General features: G+C 37.6%; 1 protein-coding gene across 1 annotated transcript in view; it reads right to left on the bottom strand.

The window, feature by feature from the left end:
* Positions 1–9870: 9870 nt before the first annotated feature.
* SYT16 (synaptotagmin 16) overlaps positions 9871–25850 on the bottom strand; it is a 136582-nt gene continuing 120602 nt past the window's right edge. Inside the window, exons 10-12 of the mRNA XM_017895554.1 lie at positions 24792–24915; positions 16114–16229; positions 9871–16005 (exon numbers count right to left, since the gene is read on the bottom strand). The gene's annotated coding sequence lies outside the window, so the exon portion shown is untranslated. The remainder of the gene's footprint in view (positions 16006–16113; positions 16230–24791; positions 24916–25850) is intronic.

Genomic DNA, 25850 nt, shown 5'->3' with positions numbered 1-25850 from the left:
AGGGGACAGACAAAATTAGTTATGGCAACAAAGAATAACAGGGCTGTGAAACATGACAAAAATAATATTGAAGATTAACTCTTTTATTCACTAGAATTTGTTAATGATTATGTTATAAGACTACTGAAACAACTGCTGAACAAGTTATTATAATTACTGAAAAATGTTCAGAACTGGGTAGGAATTGAGATTTCTGACTTCTACCCCAGATTTCAATCTTGAATCACATAGCCTCTTGGGTTCTGTTCTCTCTATAAAAGGAGAATGCTACACAGGATGGCCTCCAACATTCTATCTGGCTATCACATGCTACAAATCTGTAATTCTAAAGGCTACAGAAGAAGCTTCTCTACAACTAGTTCAAACTGCAACCTCTCAATAACACACATCTTTGAAGTTCTGGTTCACTGCCATCTTATCTAGCTATGTTTAATCTCCTCTCAAGATGAACTATCTGCGTGGGAATTAAAAATTGGACACATTATTGGTGACTATACCACATTCCTGTGAATCAGACCAATAGCCATCTGGCCCTTGAGTGTGTTTGAAAACACTGCCAAGCTTGGGGAAGGGCCCTTACTCAGGCATCTGGCAAGTATTGAGTCAGACTCTCTCTGTGATTGGAGTTCTTTGTTGGAAAAACTGTTTGTGCTTGGGAAGGCTGTATTGGCTGTGCTGTGGGCATCACTTAGCTAATAGGAACATGGCCTGGAAAATAAACAGTGAGAATGTCCTGGCAATGCTTTCCTTTATGCCGCCCGCATCAGTCACTCTCAGTTCATTTGTGGTGTGTATGTGTATATACGTTAGGTTTCCTTAGCACGTTCTTGGCAGGAAAAAAAAGAAATACCTCCTCTTATTTTGAAGTCTCCCCCATCTAATTAATACATACACATTGGCTTAGAACACAGCATCTTTTATAAAGAATAAATACCTCATGCTTTGAGAAGTCTCATGGGAAGCACCCAATTACTTGTCTGGAACCATCTTACACCGGGCCATTTTTGAATGAGGGAGGAACCTAGAATAACTGGAAAACTAAAGGTTTCTCATTATTTCTAAGTCAGTAACAGAAATTTACTTAATCAGATTAACGGATTGCCATTTTAATCTTGCACTGTTATTTATTTTACTCAGCTAAAATTTTTTTGAGTTTGATCCTTAACCTGGACATGGTATTAAATGCTGTACCTGAGATAACTGGTGCTTCTCTTAGTAAACTTAAGAGTTAGGTGAAATTGTTTCCCCTGTTTTAGAGATGAGAAAACCAAAGTTTAATCCTTTTTTCATTTAGGAAAAAAAGTGCAGCTCACTGCCAGCACTCATTTAATTTTACATAAACACTTTTATGAGGCTAAAGCCAATCTGACTGATTTTCAATGTGAAAATAAAATATAAAAACTGTTCTTGGAGTTACTTCTAAACAAAACTAACATCCGAATCATCCATTTCAGAAAAATCGAATTCATCAAAGGAATCGTTGGCCAACAACTGCTTGTTGTAGGAATGCCACGTTTTCTAGGATTTGACATTTTTCAGTGATGGAGAATTACTACATTTTCGTAAATGAAAATACCACTTCTAAAAACAGAATGCTATCAATAGAATGATGTCTCTTGTTTCCAAAGTCGATATAGTAGAGCCAGGTGAAAATAATAATAAAAGTGAGATATTTTGTGGCAAAGTTATCTTGGAGTAAATGCTGCAGCCGCTGGCAAGTCATCTCAAGGAAAACAGGAAAAGGGTTAAAGAAGTTTAGACAGGAACTTTCCCAAAGTCCTACAGGTATAGGTAGTGGTATTAAGGCTTGAAGCTTACTCCAAACCCTTTTACTTTTACTCCAAAACCATTTTCCTAAGCACAACAATACACTCTCTCACAGTGAAGGCTCTGCAGTCAGGCCACAGGAGTTCTAATTTTGGCTCTACCACCGATCAGCTGGACAGCGCTGGACTAGTTTCTTAAATTCTTTGTACCTCAGTTTTCTTAACTATAAATTTGAAAATAATAAAATGTAATTTTATGGTTGGTGAGAAGTCAATTAAATACTTACAAAACCTCATGTATAGTAAATGCTGAACAAATGGTAGCTGTTTTAATTTTTGTTCATTCAGTATAGCACTGGCTGAATGAACTAAAGACAAATTATCAGGAAAGATCAAGATAAATATATGTCCTCCATATCCAAGGACCATATAGTCTAGGGGAGAGGAGAGATATGTAATGAAATAATTCAACACAAGGCAGACAATAAAAAAGAAAGAGATACAAAATGCTATAAGGGCTCAAATGAAAAAAAGAGTATATCTAGTTGGAAGAGAACAACATATTTAATGAAAAAAAAAGGCATTAGAATTGGACCAAAAATGAATGGAGCATTTAAACTGATGGTCATATAGCTGTAGACACTGGGATCAAAAAAGAAAAATCCCACTGTCTGATGGTGTTTTATGTCCACATATCAGATTATAAAATCATGAAGAGCAAAGACTGCTTCTGTTGTTCCCTCCTGAGTACTGCAAAACAAACGTTGTGGTTGTTCTGAATGTCAGTATTCACTCACCTCACCAACCCCTAGGGACCAGTTTGTTCACAATTGTGGCAGCAGCTTATACCCCACACCATCATCGCCCACTCCATTGCAAGTCTTCGGCACCTTGTAAGTCGTCCATATCTGTGGGCACTGGAAACTAGAGAGAATTTTGTAAGAAGGCCCACATGCAAGGTCAAGGAGGTCCATATATACCATATGGAATTTTAAGGAGTATGCCCAAAGAAATTATTTGTCAGAGACTCATAATGATATAATATTTTTGAGCAATTATCAGTAGTTCTAGAAGATTTAGCAACGGTTTCCTAACTGCTTCTCCCACTCAATTCCCTCCTAATCCTGGACTTATATTTTCAGCTGCTTTATTGATGTTCCACTTGAATGTTTCACTCCAAGCAAAAATATGAAACACTAAGTTGATGATCTCTCTCCCTACCTCTCTCTTCCTTTTTCTTTGTCTGTTAATGGTCCACCATTGTTCCATTTGTCTAAAATCTAAATGACCGCCATCCAATAGAAATAGAATGTAAACCACATATATAATTTTAAAGTTTCTAGTAGCTACACTACACATTTTTAAAGAAACAGGTTAAATTAATTTTAAATATATTTTATGTAATGCAGTAAATACTAAATATTAGCATTTCAACATGTAAGCAATGGGATATTTACATTCTTTAATATAAAAACCTTAGAAATCCAGAGTATATTTTACAATTACAGTACCTCAGTTTAGACCATCCACAGTTCAAGTGGCAAGTTGCTACAATATTACTGGGTCTTTGTTACATAGACAATGCAGGTCTGTCTACATCTGAAAAGTGACTCTTCACTCTTGTTCCCTCACCCTCCATCTCCAAGAGTTTAGCGTGTCTCTGTAATGTCTCTCATAACTATTTTGCCATTTCTATTCAACACGTGTTAAGACCAGCCTTTCCAAAGTGCTATCAAAAACACCATCAATGGCTTCCAATCGCCTACCGAAGAGGATTCAGATGCCTCACACTGGTGTTCAAAGCCTTCCACAAAAGGTGCCCTGATGATTTTATGGCATCAGTTTTCATTGCCCCTCTCTAACACTCGTCTCGTTCAATTAATCCAGAATACAGATTGTTTCCCCATCATATCCCTACTTTCCCAACCCTTTCCCTTTGGTCATTGGCTCCCCTCTCTGCCTGTTAAAATTTTACTCTTTCTTCAAGGTTGTTGTTGAACTCTACTTTTTCATTAATACTTGCCTGTTTTTCCCAACTAGATAGAATCTCTTCATTATTTTATTGCACAATTCTGTATTTCTCATGCAATTTAGGCAAATCTATTTTGATTTAGAGTTTTGTGTATATTTTTCTTATCCCTTCTAATTTTTAGCCTGTTGTGAGCCAGGACGGTATCTTTAAAATCTCAGTATCCCAGGCAACAGTCAACTGGTTCCTTGAATCTACAAATAGATACCTAAGAGAAGCCAATCTCTGAGACCCATTGGTGAAGAAAAGCAGAGTACAGAAAACCATCTTTTCGAAAGAGCTTTCCATCATTCAGGCAACAGTAAGTACCCAGAAAGGCAGGGAGATTTAATGTCATATATTTTTTCTATGAGCTTAAATGGGAAGTTAAGGTTAAAACTCAAAAAGCTAGCCTACAAACTCTCTTTTGGAGATGTGTTTTCAGGCAGCATTGTTTTGGAAAGTGCTGCATAGGAGAGAGAAGCCTGGCATCATTACTGAAGTGCTGTCATGTTATAATTCGGGTATAAGTGTGGGTATCCTCACCAGCTCAGGGAGCATTTTTTCCAATACTATAATCTTGGTTTTGGCTGAGGATATCCCTTATATTCTCTCAGATGATGTCTAATTCTATAACCAGGACAATTACTGGGTCTTTGTTCCAGGGTAATAGGATACAAGTTTGTAAATCAGTAGGCCAGTGGTATGTAAAAATAATATAAACGTTTCTTTAGATAAAACCAAATCCATGAAACAAAATTCATTGTGCAATATGCAAGTGAGGGGAGCAATCATTTCAGCCATCTGTCTGAAAGACACTCACACCCTTAGAGCAAATTCAAAGAAGGAAAACAGCACTGTCGAAGTTTTGGGCCCATGCCTAGGGTTCTTTTCCTCTAAATATAGGAACAAATATTTAAGTCCCTGGTGCATTTGTTCCCGTTGTCCGGGTTGCTTCCATGCTTTTGCCTCCCCACAACTTGACTGCTTCTTATCTCCAGGCAGAAAGCTCTCTCCATCAATGCTGACTACATCAATTCCATTCCATTCAATTATGCAGGGATCCGGGAAAGTGGACATAATACAAACCAGAGACAGTGAACTACTTAGTATTTTGGGGTTTGTTTGTTTTCCAGTTCCTAATGGCCTATCAACTACAACAGAGTGAAGAGTTTTTGTAGTTGGCTCATTTTGAAAGCTAAACAGAAACAACAGTTTCTAGTTTATTTGGGACTCTTAATTATTTAGTATCAACAGAGATAATTTCCTTGGGGAGTTTGACATGAAAAGGAGTTTAGTCTACGTGTGTTTTATAAAAAATAGGGCAATCAGGATAAGGTTCCATTGTAAGAAGACAGTTTCCCTATTCACAGTAACCACTAGTAAGGCCTGCCCTGGAAGGGCTTGGTTTCCATGGTGATATCACGTTGACACTTGAGCGCCAGCAGCCTCTAGTTGGCAAGATTAGACACCTTAAGCAGTCCTGCTCTCTCCTGACAAGCTGCAGCTGGCTACTGACCAGTGGACATGGCCCTGGAGCACCTTGGGGTAAGCTCTCCCAGGAGAAAGACGTCCAGTCTTTCCTCCTGCCAATGAGATCAAATGAGCATGAAGTATTTTAATTAGATAATTGAAGAATTGTACCCTTTTTTTCACAAACTGATAAAAAGAAAGTGGGGGGAATATCAGACATACAGATAAAACTTCTGTATTTGGTTTCTTCATAAACTATAGAAATACTATGACCATAATTGATCAAAGTGGTGCTGTATTCTACTTGTATGTATGAACTAATAATAATTTAATATCTCTTCTTTTGCATTGAGGGGAGTAATAATTCTGTATAACTTGAGTTTACACAGAACAGTTTGTAAACACTTCTAATTATAAAATCCATGGGGCAACAGTATGAATACCTTTCAGATAAGTAAATGTTTGGGAGTGAGTCTCACTGTATGGAATACATGGAGGAATTGTAAAAAAAACTACTATAATATGAAGAAAGGACTGGCGTGATTTAATCAAGGCCTTTGAAGGATTTGTCCTGGTAGAGTTTACCATGACTATATAATTTCAGTGACAGCAATCAGGTCTGAAATAGAAGCAGTGGGCCAGGAATAAGCTAGAATAAGCTTGGGGAGTAGTGTGGGGAAATAAAAACAGAAATCCTTTTTTGTGGTGGATCTTCATTTTGAGGTTAAAACTATCAACTCACCAATTCCACTATATTTAAGCTTCTCAATGTGGCTTGAAATTCTCATGCAGATTCCAAGGTGATTGAAAGAAACACCTTGAGGTACTCACCCTTTCTTTTACTTCTTAATGGTAATAAATAAATAAGTCCATTCACCTGCAATTGATGGTTTCTCTCTCTCTTGCTCCCACTCTTGCACATGCTATGTGTGTATATTCCATAAAATTTTTATTTCTTTTATTTTTTGTTTATTATTATTTTTTTTGAAACAGGGTCTTTCTTTGTTGCCCAGGCTAGAGTGCAACAGTGTGATCCTGGCTCACTGCAGCCTCAACCTCCTGAGCCCAAATGATTCTCCCACCTCAGCCCCCCGAGTAGCCGGGACCATGCACAGGCATGCACTGACACACCTGGCTAATGTTTTTTTAATTACTTGTTGAGACAAGATCTCACTATGCTACCTAGACTGGTCTTGAACTCCTGGGCTCAAGCTGTCCTCTTGCCTCAGCCTCCCAAAGTGTTAGGATTACAGGCATGAGCCACCATGCCCAGCTTACAAATTTCAATAGGAAAGAAAATTATATCGACCTACTTTTAAACCTAAAAGTAGAACACCAATGGAAACAAAAAAAACATGTATTTGTTTAAAAAACAGACTAAGAGTCACTTGGACAGTGCCATTTACTTCTACCAGATATGCTCCAGGCACTATCCAAGGCACTTACATAATATAATATATAAGATTGATTCTTTACTGCTGGAAAGTACTGATCAGCTCTTTATGTTACTGTCTTGGATGTGTCTGATCATATGTGTTTAAGTTTCTACTAACACATACATGATAGTCTCTGTCATTTATATGAGTCAGTTATTCATTTAAACTGAAATAACTGGGTTGCTCAAATAACTGTACATTTAATCAAGACTTTGCTTGCTCGATGATATGGTTTGGCTCTGTGTCCTCACCCAAATCTCACCTTGAATTGTAATAATCCCCACATGTCAAGTGTGGGGCCAGGTGGAGATAACTAAATCATGAGGGCAGTTTCCTCCATATTTTTCTCCTGATAGTGAATAAGTCTTATAAGATCTGATGGTTTTATAAACGGGAGTTCCCCTGCACAAGCTCTCTTGCCTGCCACCATGTAAGATGTGTCTTTGCTTCTCCTTTGCCTTCCACCACGATTGTGAGGCCTCCTCATCCATGTGGAACTGTGAATCCATTAAACCTCTTTCCTTTATAAATTACTCAGTCTTGGGTATGGTAGTGTGAGAATGAACTAACACAGTAAATTGGTACTGGGTGGTGGGGCACTGCTGTAAAGATACCTGATAATGTGGAAGTGAATTTGGAACTGGGTAACAGGCAGAGGTTGGAACAGTTTGGAGGGCTCAGAAGAAGACAGGAAAATGTAAGTTTGGAACTTCCTAGAGACTTGTTGAATGACTTTGAACAAAATGCTCAGAAGAAGACAGGAAAATGTGAGCAAGTTTGGAACTTCCTAGAGACTCGTTGAATGGCTTTGAACAAAATGCTGATAGTGATATGGGCAATAAGGTCCAGGCTGAGGTGGTCTCAGATGGAGATAAGGAATTTGTTGGGAATTGGAATAAAGGTGACTTTTGCTATGTTTTACAAAGAGACTGACAGCATTTTGCCCCTGCCCTAGAGATCTGTGGAACCTTGAACTTGAGAAAGATGATTTAGGGCATCTGGCAGAAGAAATTTTCTAAACAGCAAAGTGATCAAGATGTGACTCAGGTACTCTTAAAAGCATTCAGTTTTATGTATTCACAGAGAAGTGGTTTGGAATTGGAACTTATGTTTAAGAGGGAAGCAGAGCATAAAAGCTTAGAAAATTTGCATCCTGATGATGTGATAGAAAAGCAAAACCCATTTTCTGAGGAACAATTCAAGCTGGCTGCATAAGTAACAAGGAGCAAAATGTTAATCGCCAAAACAATGGAGAAAATGCCTCCAGGGCATGTCAGAGGTCTTTACAGCAGCTCCTCCCATCACAGGTCTGGAGGCCTAGGAAGAAAAAATGGTTTTGTGGGCCAGGCCCAGGCCTTACTGCTTTGTGCAGTCTTGGGAGTTGGTGTTCTGCATCCCAGCCATGACTAAAAAGGGCCAATGTAGAGCACAGGTCATTGCTTCAGAGGGTGCAAGTTCCAAGCTTTGGTGGTTTCCACATGGTGTTGAGCCTGTAGGTACACAGAAGTCAACAATTGAGGTTTGGTAACCTCTACCTAGATTTCAGAGGACATGTGGAAACTCCTGGATGTCCAGGCAGAAATCTGCTGCAGGGGCAGGGCCCTCATGGAGAACCTCTGCTAGGGCAGTCCAGAAGGGAAATGTGGGGTTGGATCCCCCAGAGTTCCCACTGAGGCACTGCCTAGTGGAGCTGTGAGGAGGCAGCTGTCCTCCAGAACCCAGGATAATAGATCCACCAACAGCTTACACTGTGTGCCTGGAAAAGCCACAGACATTCAATAGCAGCCCATGAAAACAGCCGGGAGGGAGGCTGTACCCTGCAAAGCCACAGGGGTGGAGCTGCCCAAGACCGTGGGAATCTACCTCTTGCATCAGGATGACCTGGATGTCAGACACGGAGTCAAAGGAGATCATTTTGAACCCTTAAGATTTGACTGCCCTGCTGGATTTTGGACTTGCATGGGGCCTGTAGCCCCTTTGTTTTGGCCAATTTGTCCCATTTGGAATGGCTATATTTACCCAATACCCATACCCCCATTGTATTAGGAAGTACCTAACTTGCTCTTGATTTTACAGGCTCATAGGCAGAAGAGACTTGCCTTGTCTTGGGTGAGACTTTTGACTGTAGACTTTCAAGTTAATGCTGAAATGAGTTAAAACTTTGGGGGACTGTTGGGAAGGCATGATTGGTTTTGCAATGTGAGGACATGAGATTTGGGAAGGGCCAGGGGTGGAATGGTTTGGTCACGTTTCCACCCAAAACTCACCTTGAATTGTAATAATCCCCACATGTCAAGGGCAGGGCCAGGTGGAGAAGATGGAATCAGAGGGGGACATTTCCCCCATACTGTTCTCATGGTAGTGAATAAATATCATGCAATCTGATGGTTTTATAAATGAGAGTTCCCTTGCACAAGCTGTCTTGCCTGCTGCCATGTAAGACATGACTTTGCTCCTCATTTGCCTTCTGCCATGATTGTGAAGCCTCCACAGCCATGTGGAACTGTGAGTCCATTAAACTTCTTTCCTTTATAAATTACCCAGTCTCAGGTATATCTTTATTAGCAGTGAGAGACCAGACTAAAACACTGGATATACACAGAAAAAGGTTATTTGCTTTGAGACACCTACATGGGCACTGGTGCCCCATGTGAGTCAGTGTTTTGTAGGGGCCCCTAGGATCATCAGTTTGCAAAGCTGATAACTAGATCAACTTTATCAGCTTTGCAAACTGATGGAAAGTTTGCTAGAAAGAGAGGGACGCTATCTCCCTGGTGCATGCCAGTTTACCTAATGAATCCAAGTTCATCTAATGCTCAGTTCACCTAATGAATCATGGAGAATGATGCACACACCCACAGCTATTCAGTGGATAGAGGAGCTATCTTTCACCCTGAGATTTATAGTTGTTGTGTTTAAATAATGCCTAAAAGGAGTCAGTTCTGTTGTGTCCTTTTTAATGACGTGCACTATCTAAAAACCATTTCAGGGTCACTCAGTGAAGAAGCTGTGCCAGGATACTGGGAATATCTTCCAAATCCTTAAGCAAACTGTGCTGAAAACAAACTGCTGAAACAAATACAAGCATATGACTTTAAAATGATGGCTCTGGAAATAAGGGACATACAGCAGTTGCCAGATGTTCATGATCCCACCTCCCCTACTTAACAAAGGCACCTATATTTCACCAGAAATAAAATTTTATTAGTAACATGTCAAATGTTTTAAAATACAATTACCTTTCTTCTTCCTCTCAGTTTAAAAAACAATCCAATAAAACTCTAAATCATGACCCAAATATTTTAAATGTGAAAAGACATATTTTAGCTTATGTAACAGATACACATTTTCCCAAATAAATGTTGTAGAACACCATCTGCTTGATATTTGAGTGCATTCCCACAGAAATAAATTTCTACTTCTCTTCCTTCATTAATGGTTTATGACAAATTTATGACACTATATTTCACAATAGTTATATCAAAATTTTATGACCAAAAGAGCCTGACAAAAATCACTTGGCATGCTCAAATTAGACAATTTATGTTACTCTCTCATTTACACCAATCCTCCACCCCGTACTGAGACCCCAGCGACTGAGGAAAAATAGAAAAATTACTGCAGGGGAAGGATCTCTCACAGAATAACGCTCAAAAAAGAGCTCAAGACAAGAAGTTACAGATCCAGGTGCCATTTTCAGCTCAGGTTTTCCATAATCTTCAGCTTATGCAGCTACCCAAAATTCTGAATTTAATGTAGGATGTTTTTGTAAGGTTGTCTCAGATTTTGCCAAGCAAGAAATTGCTAAATTCTTGTTAACTGTGAACAGGATTTCATCTTTGTTACCAAATGGAGCTCCCTTATGTGAATATAATCAAGAGGAAAATCAAGAAGAGAAATTTGCATGTGATGGTACATGACTCTACCCATGTTCCTTTCCTGCACTTGATATAGAGAAAACTTGTAAGAGGAATAATCTTTGCATTTTACTCTGCAAAGTATTATAGTATTTGTGGCAAATTTAGAAAACTAGTGTTATGGTTTGCTGATTTTACTTTATGCATTTTATTTCTTAAAAGAAAAAAAAATCCCGCAGAACACAGACATGAACACAGAGTCTTTGAAAGTTTAAGAGTATAGGCTTCAGTCTGCATATTTCTCCAATGATGTAGACTCTCCCAACTCAAAGTGTGGTCGATGGATTGGCAGCATCCACATCACCTGGGACATTTGAGAGATGAAGACCTTCATTCCTCATCCCAAACCTACTAAAAGGAATCTGCATTTTCACAAGATCCCTAGTGACTTGTAAGCACAAGAAGCACTAATGTAATGTTTTTAATCCACCCAACCCTAAAGGATAATCCTTGAGAAAGACAAAACTACTTTAATGGGGAAATTTTGTCCATAAAATTCAATCAGGAATGTAACAACTTTTAGACATGGCCCACTTAATAAAGAAACAAAACACCTGAAATTTGTCTTGTTGCTGCTGTATAGTAATGAAGTTTGAGAATGAGAACATATAAGTTAAAATGCCATATGTTACATAAATATTCAGGACCTGATTAATTATACACAACCTTCCATTGTTTCCAACCTAAGTAGTTTCTTTTGTGAGACATATACAACTGTTAACTATTACACTGAATTCTGGAAACACAAAGATTGCCTTAGTAAACAATTATTTAATGACTAAGTGCAATAGTTTCAAAAAGAATTTTGTTCAGCCAGTAATGACCATGTTACTATGATGAATTCTTATTTGATACACTCCAGAAACTTTCCCAAAGGAGTTCAGCCAAGTACTGCAAATTGTTACTTTCCTCTAAGTATCAATGATAGGGAGCAAGCTGGGGGTGAAGAATAGAACCATAACTTCCACTTACAATGGACTATAAAGACTGGGGTCAGGATGTGATTTAAAGAGGAAACCACAGGGAGAGAAGGAAGGTGGCTCCAGTACCTGGTGTTAAGAAATACTGAAATTCATTCAAGCAATTCACCAGCACAAGGCAAATTAAAGAAGGCTGCCCCTCTGACCTTGCACACAACATACACAACTTTCGGGCTGTGATTTATCGATTCTCTTTCTCCTTTAAGGCTCTCCTTAACATTAATATTAATCTGACTTGTCCCATAAAAGAACATGGAAGCTAGACAGGTAAGGGGAGAAGGAATTGTTCCCTACCTGATTTGTCTCCCTACCACACCCACAAGATATGCCCCAGGGATGGGCTAAGGTCAGCCATACTTCCCTTAGGCAATAGTGGCTTTTTGCCAACAGTAAATATGCTGTAAAGCGAAATGTATCCTCTCCTTCCTTTCTAAGATCTGGGTCAGGAAAACTTTCCTTCATCTGGTGCATCTTCTCACCTGCAAACACTTTTTGAAAGACATGTTTGATAGCCATCCCAGTTTGGAAAAGGGAAATGCAGGTACTGCATTTGGATTTGGTAAAACAAAACCAAATAATCTGATTTCTGGGACTGTGCATTATTCACTTATGTATCCCCAGCCCTAGCACAGTGCCTGGCTCATAATAGCTGCTCAATAAATGGTAGTAAATTGCACTTATTTTCAAGTCTTCTAGCACTGAGTTTGTTAAATCTTGGGTGTTACATTGAAACCAGATAATGCATTTGAACTTATCCATTTTCCATTTACACACAGGCTTATCCTTTAGCCTTTCCCTAACCTTAATTATTTTCTATTTTTCCTTTGCTTATCCACCCAAAGAGCTCAGTTTCAGGGATATTTTACAGTGTTCACACTTTGCAAATAGTAGATATACTGAAAAGAATCTAGTCTTACTCATCACAGGTGAATGAAAGAAAGGAGAAATACATTGCAGAGATCAGGTGTTCTGTGTACAGCAGACACGGGAAAGCAAAATTGAGTATAGCAAGCAAGAACACCCCCCACACAACAAAGCAACTTTTTCTTTCACTTACTAATCCTACTCTTTACTTCTCTGGCCCTGCCCTCTTTTCCTCTTTTCTTCATTTTCCTCTTCTACTTTTTTATTTTCTTCTTCACTTGGCCTTTAGGCTAGTTGGACACCCCAAGAAAGACCAACATCACCAAAGGCTCTCCATTTTCTCTCTCACCTTCCTTGTCATAAGGATGGCTCTTGCCACCAGTGAAAGGATGTCCAGGTTTAAAAAAAAAACACAAAAAAGTTGTAACTGGTCTTCCACCTTTTGCAGCTCCTTAACAAAGCCCGCTGGGTAGTCAGCAAAGCAAGCCTGTGTGTGGGTCTCCCTATAGATTAGTTTGCCGTGCTAAAATGCCGGTAGTCTATTAGTTAACCCAGATAAGTTTACACATTTTACATACAAATTTTCTAAATCAAGATAACATTAGTCAACCCCTTATCTATGAGTTGTTTATTGGGAAAAATAATTAAATGCCCTACAAGATATTTTTTAACTACTTGTTTCAAGGCAGACACTTTTTTAAAAAAGCATATTAACAAATATCACTGGAGAAGGATAGCATTGGGAGAAGTACCTAATGTAGATGACAGGCTGATGGGTGCAACAAACCACCATGACACGTGTATACCTGTGTAACAAACCTGCACATTCTGCACATGTATGCTAGAACTTAAAAAAAAAAAAAACCACTGGTTTTTAATACAGTTCCTTCTCGATGTATGAATGTATAGATCAGAAAACTCAGTTAATGATGTCATCAAACAGGCTTTTATATCTGTCACTGGTTCATTGCTCAAGAGTTCTTTCTTCAAGATTTATTAAATACAATAAATATTACAATGTCACACTTTTTTCATATTTTTTCTCTTCCTCTCTTCTCTATGCCAAAGTATATGTATTTCAATCCTCAATCAATTTCAATATGTCGCATTTTTGTAATTCATATCTATTAGCATTGGTGTCTTTTACTTACAGACACTGTCCTAAACCAAGTCAAACGTTCATTTCAGAAAACATTTTAAAGTATTAGAAAGCTAATTCTACCTTTAAAATTGTATGATGGTGTAACTATCCCATTAAATTTGGAGTTTTTCGAATAAGATCTTATTTTTTAAAATAAGTGTTCTGATTAAGTATTTTATAAGCAGTGAAATAAAATTGTTGAAACTTTGGTATCAAATCTTGCCCTCAAATTAATTTTTAAACATTTAAATCTGTATTTCAAAGCTAACTCATTTATACTAAATTGCCTTTAAAATTAACCTAAATTATAATTTTTTAGTTTCTTCTCAAGCATTTCTTCCTACTTTGATTGAGTAATTAAACATAAGCCTCATAGTCTTATCAATAATATATCTATGTGGTCTTCAACAATGCAGACTAATTAGGGAACCAATACTCTTTATACCAACTGAATTCATGTTAATCACCCCAGTGATTAATTAGAGGGACCAAGTATTGAATCAAAACTGAAACCAAATTTCTCTTGAATAGAAGAAAGTCTTCTGGGTTACAAGATGGCATCCAACTAGGGAAGATACTTTGTTGACAAGTCACCATACATAGATTTTTTTCCAAGGCATATGATTCCTAAAGGTCTGTAGTATCTTCATTTAAAGCAGTGCCCTTGATTATGATTATTATGTGTAAAGTGTTCTGAAAGCACATTAGTAAGCAAATCATTCCAAACCCCTTTAACCATGTTCTTCTTATGTCCTATGCAATCCTTACTTTAGATTCTTATCTTCATTATCATAGTCTTCCTAACACTCATCTTTGAGTCTTTGGTATTTTCTTAAATACACCTTTGGCACCTAGTTTTTCCAATCTGTTTTGTCAGTTAATGACAATTCTTTAAATGATACGCTCCATAGGACAAAACTTCAGACATTGAAATCAGACATCTCACTCAAACCTGAAAGAACAGTATGAGCCACTTCAAACAATTTCGTGAATCTATCCAACTTGTTAAACAATTATCTGTCAAATTGCAAAACATAAAGACTTATCTAAACTTCACCACCAAAGGCATTCTGAAACAATTTGTCAAATAGTGAATGATCAACTATTATACAAAAATCAGTGCAAAGTTTCATCCAGGCAGCCTTAAATGTACTCTTAGCTAGATGAAGAAATAACATCATGTGGAATTTGTTGTTCTCATTAATTTTTGCAGATAAGGTTTCTAAAAAGTATCAACTCATTAAAAACAAATTTACCTGCCTACCCTTTTCCTGAGCTTCACAGCCTATAAAAAAATAAATAAATCAAACTTAAACTGCTAACCAAAGGCCCACCAAAAATTTTAACCAACCTGTAGAATTTAAAGATAAGCCCATCTGCAAGGCTATTTTGTTAAATTTCACTTTTAAAGAGAAAAGTCTAAGCCCTCCCCACAAAATAGTAAAATGGATCAGTTTGGAGTAATCTGGTAGTTACACTCAGCAGTTTAGTTGCAGTTTAGTTGCAATGTCTTTGCCCCATCTTGAATTGCTACTAATGGTAAAAGGAAAATGGTGTCAAACAATTATTTGGCACAATGCTTGACAAGTCAAAGCACTTCAGAAAGAACCAGCCCTTCCTCATGTCATTCACAGAAAATTAAATGTGTTCCACCCTTCATCCTCAGGGATATGGCATTATCAATTTAATCTGTTACTTTCATTACTTTCCAGTAAGAGTGGCAGAATTTGGAAATCAGGGCGTAAAAGAAAATTTTTCACCTGTATAATTGTTTAACGTAGGCCCCTTCCTACACAACTTATGTTTTAAAAAAATCTTTGCTTCTAAAGCTCTAATTGACCGCTTTATCATATGTGAACATATTTTCTATTCAATTTGATGATTCTAAGGACTGCTGAGTAATAACCATTGTTCTCTCCAATCAGTTCAGCATGCATCTCATCTTTGATATCAAGTGCACTGGTAATGAGTGCCTTCTATTAACATCTTCACTAGAAACAGTTCAGGCATTTAGAAACAAAGTATCAATGGACTTAACAGTTACTTTAATTCATTTTATAAATAAGCAACTGAGAATTTTGCTCCAAGTGGCTGCTAGTGTAGCCCATTTCATAAATGGCATTCTCCGAAGCATAAGGCACAATATGATACGAATGCAGCTCTTCATAATAGAGAGACTGAGAACAGCATTCTTGTACCATAAACTTCAGCCGTTTTCTTGTATCAGAATATGCAGTCTTATAACAGGGAGCTTCTTTAAAGTATTCATAGCTCTCTTTCTCCGTCTCTAGATGTATCTTCCTCAGCAAATTGTTAATTAACACAGACCTTCTTAAGTAGGTTTCTGGGTCTTCAAGAAACCTGAGCTTCTCCAGAGAAAGTTTGAGAATGCAGGTTCTGTCCTCAGGTAATATCAGGTGCTGGAAAGCAAACATGATCATTAAATCTATATTTAGAAAACAAAACTACAGCTTTTACTGTTGACAACACTCATAAAAATGAAAAAATAATAATACATAAACCCTTACTTTTGGAAAATACCCATGGTAATCTTGATGTAAATCTTCTTCTTCTGCATATTTTCTCTTAAAGTAGGCTACTTTCGACGTTGTTAATGTATATGTTAATACTTTTGTTGGATAAGCTAAACAAATAAAAGAATTGGGGAAAGGTCAGATTTTATTGTGGCAAAGAGTATCTTATAATATAAATTTTATCTATAAAAATAAACTGGTGATCCTGGAAATTGGTGTTCTCCCTCCAACGTGGTGAAGCTGTGATTGAAAAGCCGGCAGGCAGGAAAATACCACCATCCAGACCCAAACTAGATGTTCTAGAGAGGATACCTATCTTTATTTCCTTATGCAGCCCCTCAGAAATCAAATACCAATATACTATTTTATTTCATGCCATTTAATGTCAAAACACACCCAAATTTGAAATGGAATGTAATGGGAGGAGATAAGAAATTTTTCATCATTCTTTTAGTTAAATTGCCTAATATAGAGAGGACATTTAGTGTTACTAGGTTAATCAAATTGGCATAAAATAGTTGATAGCCCAACTACACTTTAAAGAAATAACAGTGTATCTATAGACAAAACACTCTATGATATGATTATGGTATAGCCATCATCCTAACACATGGTTTAATGGATGTTCTAAGTAAATGAAAGAATTAGGTAAGGTTCTGATTTGCAGACTTGGCCTTGTCATAATACTCAAAGTGAAGACCTTTGTTTTCTCCTTTAAAATACTGTTGCTACCGAGGTTCTAAGTTGTTTAAGGAAGGACGGAGTTCCAGAACCCAATTTTCAGTGATCCTTCAGTTTAAAGGCAGTGCTTAAGGGAGTTCCCAGAGTGTACTCCAGGTGGCACTCATATCACAAAAAGGAGGCAAGATCTACTCTAAAAGCTAAAGACAAGCAGCTTCCTAGAGAAAGCACTGAATGAATTTAGAAAACAAATTGAGTCCAGTTCAATACTCATTCAACCTCAGGGGACCAGGCCAGAAAGAAACTTCATATTTAAACACAATTTATTTTACTCGTAATACACACCGTCAAATATTTCTATGTGTTGAAACCATTTAGTTCACAAAATAATGAATAATTTATGTGTTAGTTAAATAAATCTACAGCAAGACATTTGATGGTTTTTCTCTAAAATCTTAAATTTTTCTAAGCTTAAATATTTAAAATGCGTTCAAGACTTTTCTTTCTCTAGTTTGTACTCCAACTCAGTGGCACCTGAGCGACAAAAGCTTCCTGCAACTTTTTGTAGTTATATGATTTTCCTCAGTCAGTAAGAAAAGCTACAAAATCACTCCCAAGCATTCCGATTTTTCACTGGCATCACTGTGGATTATTAACCAAAGAGAGCTTTAAGTTTGAGTTGTTATGTTTTGTTAACGGAATGAAGAATTTTAAAACACTGGTGTATCTGATGTTAAAAGAAATGAGTATGTCATGATAATTCACAGCTGAACTGAAGCAAAGACAATAGTTGCTACTACACTTACACAATCCCTGAATTCAGTAAGCAAACACAGCTTACGTAGAGTTTTCACTGATTTCAAACGTTTAGGAAATAAGAAGAACAAAACTGTATAGAGAACAAAGGAACCAGTTTTCTCAGGGGCTGTTTTTTAGTAAACTGCATTTTCTTTGGTATATATTTTAAAGATTTAATCAAATAATTAGGTGAAGCTTTGGGTTATCCCATGTGACAATTACTTGTACTTACTTCTTTGTAAACTGTTTAGCTAATTGATGTAATAGTAGTTTTCAAATGTTAGTGAGCATCAGAATTATCTGTAGGGTATGTTAAACTCTGAGGGTCCCACCCCCAGAGTTTCTAATTCAGTAGATCTGGGCTAGGAGCAGTGAATTTGCATTTCTAACAAATTTCCAGGTGATGCTGATACTGCTGGTCTGGGGATTGCATTTTGAGAGCCTCTCATTTGCAGCATTCAGCAGGTGTAGTAGTAGTACTATGGCAACAAGTTAAGAGCAGAACGTTCAGTCGATCAGCTGATTGCCATATCAATAGAATGTCAGGCAATTGGCTTGATTGATTGTTGTTGTTACTGTTGCTTCCCTACACTGGCTTAGATGCTTTAGCCTCATGAACAAAGCCAGACTGCATTTTAACTAAATAGTGAACAATGAAGTCAGTTTTCCTGGGTTCACATTAAGAAGCATCAATGGCTGTTATTAGCATTATACCTGGGCAGGTCACTAATTTTTTTAACAAGTTCTAATGAATTACTATAGTGTAGGTGACAGTGAGGAAAGACTAGAAAATGAGATGAGTAACTTTATCATAAGCAAACATAACTTTCTTATATGTATCTTTTTTAAATGTCTGCTCATTTTATCTTCCACATAATGCAATATCTATAGCATTTACGACCAGTTAAAAATCTTTTAATGAGTGATACAAGGGAGGGCAGGTGGCAGATTAGAGAACCAAATGACAAACTTATAGTTCTGGCTCCCAAGTGCACCTCCAGGCAAGTTATTTTTATTTAACAGATCAAGATTACAAAAATCATATCAAATGATTCCAAGGTTCATAAAGATTGTCTGGCTATCATCAACCAGTTAGCCTAAGATACTGAATGTATCAGATCCTGAAAATACAGATAAAATTCTCAGGAGTTCCAGATTTGAGTCTCAACTCCTCCGTGGGCAACACACTTAGCCATTTAGTTTATTGCTCTTAAAAAATACCCCCCAGTTGTTAAAATGCTGAAAAGCCTTCACAGCTGGTATCAGTTTGACAATTACCTCTTTGCAAGCTGTTTAGCTATTTAAAATGTTTTCAGTATCAATTTTGGAGGATGGTTCTAGCCACTTTTAGGTTAAAATATATAGCAAACATAAGTTCCTACATCTGTTTGCTTGGCTGGATTAGAACTCAAAAAATTCATAGCTGATAACTATGTATCCATCACCTGATTGAGCCTCCTCAGTGTCCAGATAAGAAAATTACAGCCCAGACGAGTTCAATAATTTACATTCTGGTATGTGGCTAAGAGTTTGGGTTTTGAAAATCAGATGGAAGTGGTCCGAATTCCAGCTCTGCTGCTTCTTATTTGTGTGACTTTGAGCAAATTACATAAACTCTCTAGAAATCTCATTTGTAAAGTAAGGATAGAAATAACACTGGCTCATAAGATCATTAAAATAATTCATAGAAAGTGACTGGCACTGTGCCTAGCATATAGTAAATACTCAATCAAATTGTAGACCTTATTTGTGCCATTAGTCACAAATATACCACATAGAAACAAAGCCCAGCCTGAGTCACAAATATACCACATAGAAACAAAGCCCAGCCTGGCCTCCTAGCTCTGACTCAAAGACTCCACCACCCTGCCTCCCAAAAATACTAGATTGTAATCAGCAAGTTAAAAAACTGCAAGAAGATATTGCAAATGATCAAGTTGAAAAAAAGTAGTACAGATTCTATAACAACTCCAAATATCTCTGGTGTATTGCCATTGGTCATGCATTTTGGGTGAAGGAGGTGTAAACTATTTTTTGAAACATACAGGTAATCATCTGGATAATTAATTAAAGCTGACCTGACTGTCCAAGGAAGTTTGGTTGTTATGATTCAGTAAACATGTGTAAATCTGTTATAGTTCTCCTGCAACTAAAAGGTCAAACTCAACCCAGCCTATTATTCAAATAAAGATGACGAAATAGACAAGAAAAAAATGAAATGACTTTATGTCTTCTTATTCTGAGTGTTCTGAGCTCTGAGAACAGTATGTAAATTACAAAACTGAATTAGGCTGAGCCTAAATTTATCTCTGAAAGTGAAATGGCTAATGCTGGCTTGAATATTCAAGCTGCTTCTAATGCTATATCCTCTGGGCCCATAAAATATCTGTGCCAGGCTCAGTGTCTTTGGTAGTATAAAACATCAATAACCAACAAATTAAAAGTTTGTTTACGGAACAGAGTGACCATCCCTGTCATTAGAGTTCTAGCAATACAATCTATATGTAATTCTTTAAATAAATGTTTAAAATGTAATTACAAATGATTGCTCAAATGCTCTTCCTTATTGCTCTGCTTCTGCCTCCAGAAAACTAAAATCCTATTATGGGGCAGGTGATTTCATTTGGTACATGGCCCGGGGACAGTATATTAAGGAATCATCATGAGCAAATTAATTTACAAATACTTTGAGATAACAGACCACAGTAAAAAGAACAACTCCTGTCAAAGTAATCCATTCTTTATCCAAGACTGAAAAGCTGGAGACATGGTGAAGAAGTGATGAGTTCAATATATCTTAATTTTAGTTTGGTTTTCATTTTTCTCCCCACAACATTTGAATCAAAACATTCCAAAAACAGAGTTGAAACCGTCCTATTAGTTGTGTGCATCCTATCCACAGACAGAAGGGGTGGAGGCTGATCAATGAGAAAGAAGGTTGGTTCCATCTCAGATCAACAACTGACTTGTGTTATAGATAAATCAGGCACCTCAGCTTCACAATCTCTTGCTGATTTTTCTTTGTAATATGTTAGACTGGCATGAGCCTTTGAAAGTACAATCGTTCCTACCTAGCTAAATAAAGCTTTGCTGGTGGCAAAGCTACTGGAGATATTTCCTTAAGGGCCATGACCACAGTTGATTAGAAAGAGTTACCCCATCTGTCCCTGTTAACTATATTCTGCAGTCTCGCTGCATGGCTTAAAATACTTCAGCATAACCTTCTAGTTCTGTCCAATGGCCCTAGTTCAAATCTCAGCTCTACAGTTTATTTGCTTACTGACTTTGGCCAAGATATTTAACCTCAAAGAGCCTAACTTTTCTTTAACTGTTAAACGGGGGGACAATATCAAACTCATTGAGTTTTACTGGAATTAGAAGAGATGATGTTTAAAAAGCAGTTACTCAGTGCCTGTCGCATGGGCTCATATTTCCTGCTCGATAAATGTTATGTATTATTATTGCAGTGATTTCATTTTGAAATCATAAGTACATATCCTGCTCAGCAGCATTATATTATACCTAGGACATTGGTCCTCTCTTTAGTGCTAAGCACGGGCTGCATGAAGTATTCACGAATGTGTTCAAGAGGGAGATGGGTGCAAAGATCAAGGCTATGATTCTGTGCCTTCTGGAGACCTTTGGCTCTGTTGATGTTTAACAATATTCCATCAGCCATCTTTCTTCTCTCTCATAACCCCCTTGCCTAGCACCTTTCTGGATAATATCCTGTATGGTAGCGGAACTCAGTGCCAGGTTTTATCTCCGAATCAATGGAACAATCTGTTTCTTCAGATTTATCATCCACCCCAAGCACAATATTGACTTTACTGGCAGTTTAGAATTACCAACAAGTTCCAGCTCCTAGCAGACTTTCTTATGAACTTCCAGGAATACTGAGAGCCAATGACTTAGAAGACTTTCTCAAGATACTAGCAGCATTGTTTGGTACTAGATTGTATCCATGTCCTTTGGGATAACCCCAAGCACAGGCATGGAATAGTAAAGAAAACCCCACCAGTTCCACAAGCCTACCCTGCTCCCATGGTAATGGTCTCTGAACCAAACAGAACACCATTAAGTTTCCTTAGATGCTGTACTAAAGCCAATTGCTGCTGTGATCTGGCTCTGCTAATGATAGAGGCCAAGTGCAGGAGGCTTCTCGGGTAAACGTCGTGATCTTCCACCCCCTAGAAGTGGATTCCTGATTTTGAGGAATGATATTCCCTTTTACCCCATCTTTTACCTTGGAAAGTAGAAATGAATTAGAAAGAAAATTGCTTTCTTGGAACCACATTGCAGTATATGGGTTCCAAGAAATCCATACCTAGAGATATGCTAGAGAGATACTACAACTTCCCTCAATACCCAGGACTGGTACTCAAAGAAAGGACTTTTAATCCCTAACCTATAGATAACAGTGGCCTTTCTGAAAGTACCTGATCTATATCACTCACGTTGTCTTCCACTTTGATATCACCACCACCACCACTCCATGCTTCAGTATATTAACAAAAACATCTGTCTGGGCCAATGTTGCTTCTGCTATCCCAGAAGGGATAAAAAACTCTTATGGATAAAAAACCATAAGATTGAACTAATCTTTAATTTTACTCACTTTAAAACACATGAGGATTTGCCTGGAGTTGGGTGGCTCTCTGCCCTCACTCATGTGGTACCTGATTTGTGTTTCACCTGGAGTGGCTCTAGTGGTGAAATAATTTTCATTCACAGGGTACCTTCTCACTAAAGAGCTATAGGTGCTTCCATGGAATAGCACATAGCCATACTATACAGCCATAAAAAAGAATGAAATCATGTCCTTTGCATCAACATAGATGGAGCTGGAAGCCATTATCCTAAGAGAACTAACACATAAACAGAAAACCAAATACTGCATGTTCTCATTTATAAGTGGGAGCTACATTGAGTACACATGAACACAAAGAACAGACACAGGGGCCTACCTGAGGGAGGAGGGTGAGGATACAAAAACTACCTCTCAGGTACTACGCTTATTACCTGGTGTTGAAATAATTTGTAGACCAAACCCCTGGTGACACACAATTCACCCTTGTAACAATGCTGCACATGTACCCATGAATATAAAATAAGTTTTTCCTAAAGAGCTATAGATGCTTCATTAAATTGTGTTATGTTCGAGCTCAAGCAATCTACTTAAGCTTGTAGTCTTATACCACACATTAGATAGAGAGAAAATGAGCCATAAAGCAGTAAAATGAGCAGCACATGGAGGCAGAATTGAGGTTCTAGGCTCTTGAGTCTTGACTCTCTTTACAATATTCCCAACTTTTCTTCATGTTCCTTACTCATACTCCCTTTTCCTAAGCACTTTGAAAATAATATATACTCTGAAATATACATGCAGAGTAGACTTCCCAACCTCAAACTTGTTCCTCCTGTCCTTCTACGCACCACTGATATTTAGATAACTCTTGTATTTCTACCAGGAAGCCTTCTTGCTGCACTTTACTTTCTGTCATTCTTTTGTTTTCTAAATAGAAGGCTATATTACAATATTGAGCACAATACTGGTTAGCTCTTAGTGCTTTTCAGTAATATCCTTCCACCACCCCTTCACCCCATCTGAGAATTATTGCAGTGAATAGGATTGGCTCTGTTATTAGCCCATTTGCATAAATTTAATTAGAAAAAAGAAAATATTAAAAAACTGGTGTTAGATTACAAAGGGTAAACATTAATGTATTAACACTATTTCGATAAACAACTTAAAAGAAAAGGAAAAAAAAAAGAATCCACAAGGATTGGCTTCTCCCAAAACTCAAAAGTATCCTTCCTTCGTTTTAGTGCTAAATGGTTGTGGTCAATGTACTCCTACCTCTGCTTCAGAGTTAGCAGTTTTGCTTTTTCTAGGTTTCTGAGGCATATTGCTTTGACAAACAGAGCAATCTGAACTGATTATTCCTTGGCTTTAGAGTTGTTGTTGGGATGCCAGCTGACATGAGTCATCAGTAGGGAGCCCAGGTATGAAGGGAAGGGCCTCAACCTCTTGATAAAAGTTTTCAACATCTCTCTGTGCATCAAAGCATCTTCTAAATTCCATGAAGTTTACATGACATAAAACTGAACATAGAATTTTCACATATACCTAAAACTTCCAAATAGAGTATATGAGTAAAAAAGACTGAAATTATAATTTGATTTAGTTTTAACCTGCTTGATCTCAGCCTTATCCAAATCTTATGCTCCTAAGTGCGTGCTCTCTTTATAACCCATTACATATACAAGTGCAGCTGGTGTTCAAATTGATGAGGGTGACTAGATCCTTAAACACTGGTGTGGAGCTCTGTATACATCTCATGGCAGATGACGGTCAATATTATTGGTCTCCTTAGGTTGTTTCTCACCATAAAATACAGTCAGTATGATAAATGAAGGAAGAAGGGTGGATGGTGCTAACGGCTAACAAAACAAACATTTTTGACAGTTCAAATGCTAATCTTTAATGCTTAAAATGATTAAACTACAGATATTTACATAAGTGGCTACAGAGATCAATAATCTTAAAGTCTCATGGTATTCATAAATCTGTACCACTAAACCAGAATAAATTTTCAAATAGGTTTCTGAATAAAATTGTCAATTATTTATTTTATAAAGGGAGGAAAGAAATGGGATGAAATGCAGCATGGTCTATGCTTATAAATTTGATTGTTATTTGCTAGGCTGGTTACCTACGGAAAGGGCACAGGACATGTGAAAGTTACAAATGCTGGAGGGCTGAATACTCACTTAAGATGTATTCAGTCTTGAAAATTGAGTTTAAAATGTTGAACCCTCAGAGGTTTCTATCATCATGACCTTATGCAAATTAAATTTGAAACATCACAATAATCTCTTTCTGCAACTTGGAGAGTTCTCTTCACTTCCTTCATTCAAACAGGCACTCGTGTGCTCAGTAGGCTTCCGCTTGGCATGTTCCCGGAGCCAGGCTACCTAATTTGGCCCGCCCTATTCACATGGGTCTTAGAGAGGAAAATCTGCCAGCCCACAAATGTCCTTTTTACAGAGAACCTCTATTGACTTCTACCCAGCAGCCATCTATATAAACAACCCCTTATATTGATCTTGTAAGTTATGGTAATGCTACATTAGCATTCATTTCTCTGGATACATATTTAAACAGTAATTTCTTTTAAGCTAGCAATTACCTGGTAATGCTGAATCAATCCGAAAAGTGTATTTCTAGAACAGTTTCAGAAAATCTGCTGAGAGTTCCCCTTTGCACAGCGAGCATTTCTCACAGCCTCAGGCTCATGAATGGTTACCTGAGATCTTGAAACAAGGAGACAGACACAAATAACATCGGGCGAGTCAGGACTGCACTGACATGAACTGGTTCTCAAGTCAGGAGAAAGCCTGCAACAGGAGGATACTATCTAAGATATTTGAGATGGGGTTGGTCTGGACTAGATAGATAGATAAACCTTCAAACACACACAATCGCTTCAGTGTTCTACAGATTTAAGTTTAAACATGAGAAATCTTAACTATCCTAAGAAATTTGGAAATAACTGAATAACTCATCTTACCAGTTATTTACTTGAGAGATTATTTTTGGAAGATTATCAGTACGCTGATTTAAAAAAAAAAATCAGAGTCACTCTTAAGTTTTAATGCCAGATTTTATATAATTTCAGGAAGTATTCCCTCTAAAGTAACAAACCAGGAGTTAACTAAACAGATGAACCCAGTCTTTCTTTGGAATGCACATTCTTTCTCACAGGATTTGAAATCACCAAATGCTACTTTTTCTTTGAAGACGGCATTTCTTTAAAGGGCCATGTTTAACTGCACCTTTTCTACATGGATGTATGCTTACGGATCTCATCATCTTCTAAATTTAGAGAGATGCGCTTTCCAAAGGAAGATAGGCAGCCAATAAGGAGGATCCCATCAAAAGAGAGGTGAGTTACTATGGTTACTTTTCAGGAGGTTGAGTAACAGTGAACGGCTGCTCTTAGCCAAATGGACCCTTTCCAGAGGAGGACCTAAAAAGAATGTTGCTATCCATACGTGTTGATTCAATTAGTCAAGACTACACCATGTCGTTTGAGCTTTAACCACAGGCTTTCTATGGGCGCTTGCTGCTTCCAGCCTAGCCGCATATAGGCAGCGAAGTCAACGGATAAACAAGGACTGAAAACTTCCGAACGCTAACCTGATAGCGAAGAGCAGGGGAATCTTCACCCAAGAACCAATCCCAAGGT

Source organism: Rhinopithecus bieti, unplaced genomic scaffold (assembly GCF_001698545.2).
Source record: "Rhinopithecus bieti isolate Rb0 unplaced genomic scaffold, ASM169854v2 scaffold_25987, whole genome shotgun sequence".
Lineage (NCBI taxonomy): Eukaryota > Metazoa > Chordata > Mammalia > Primates > Cercopithecidae > Rhinopithecus > Rhinopithecus bieti.
This window is presented reverse-complemented; position numbering and strand designations above follow the sequence as displayed.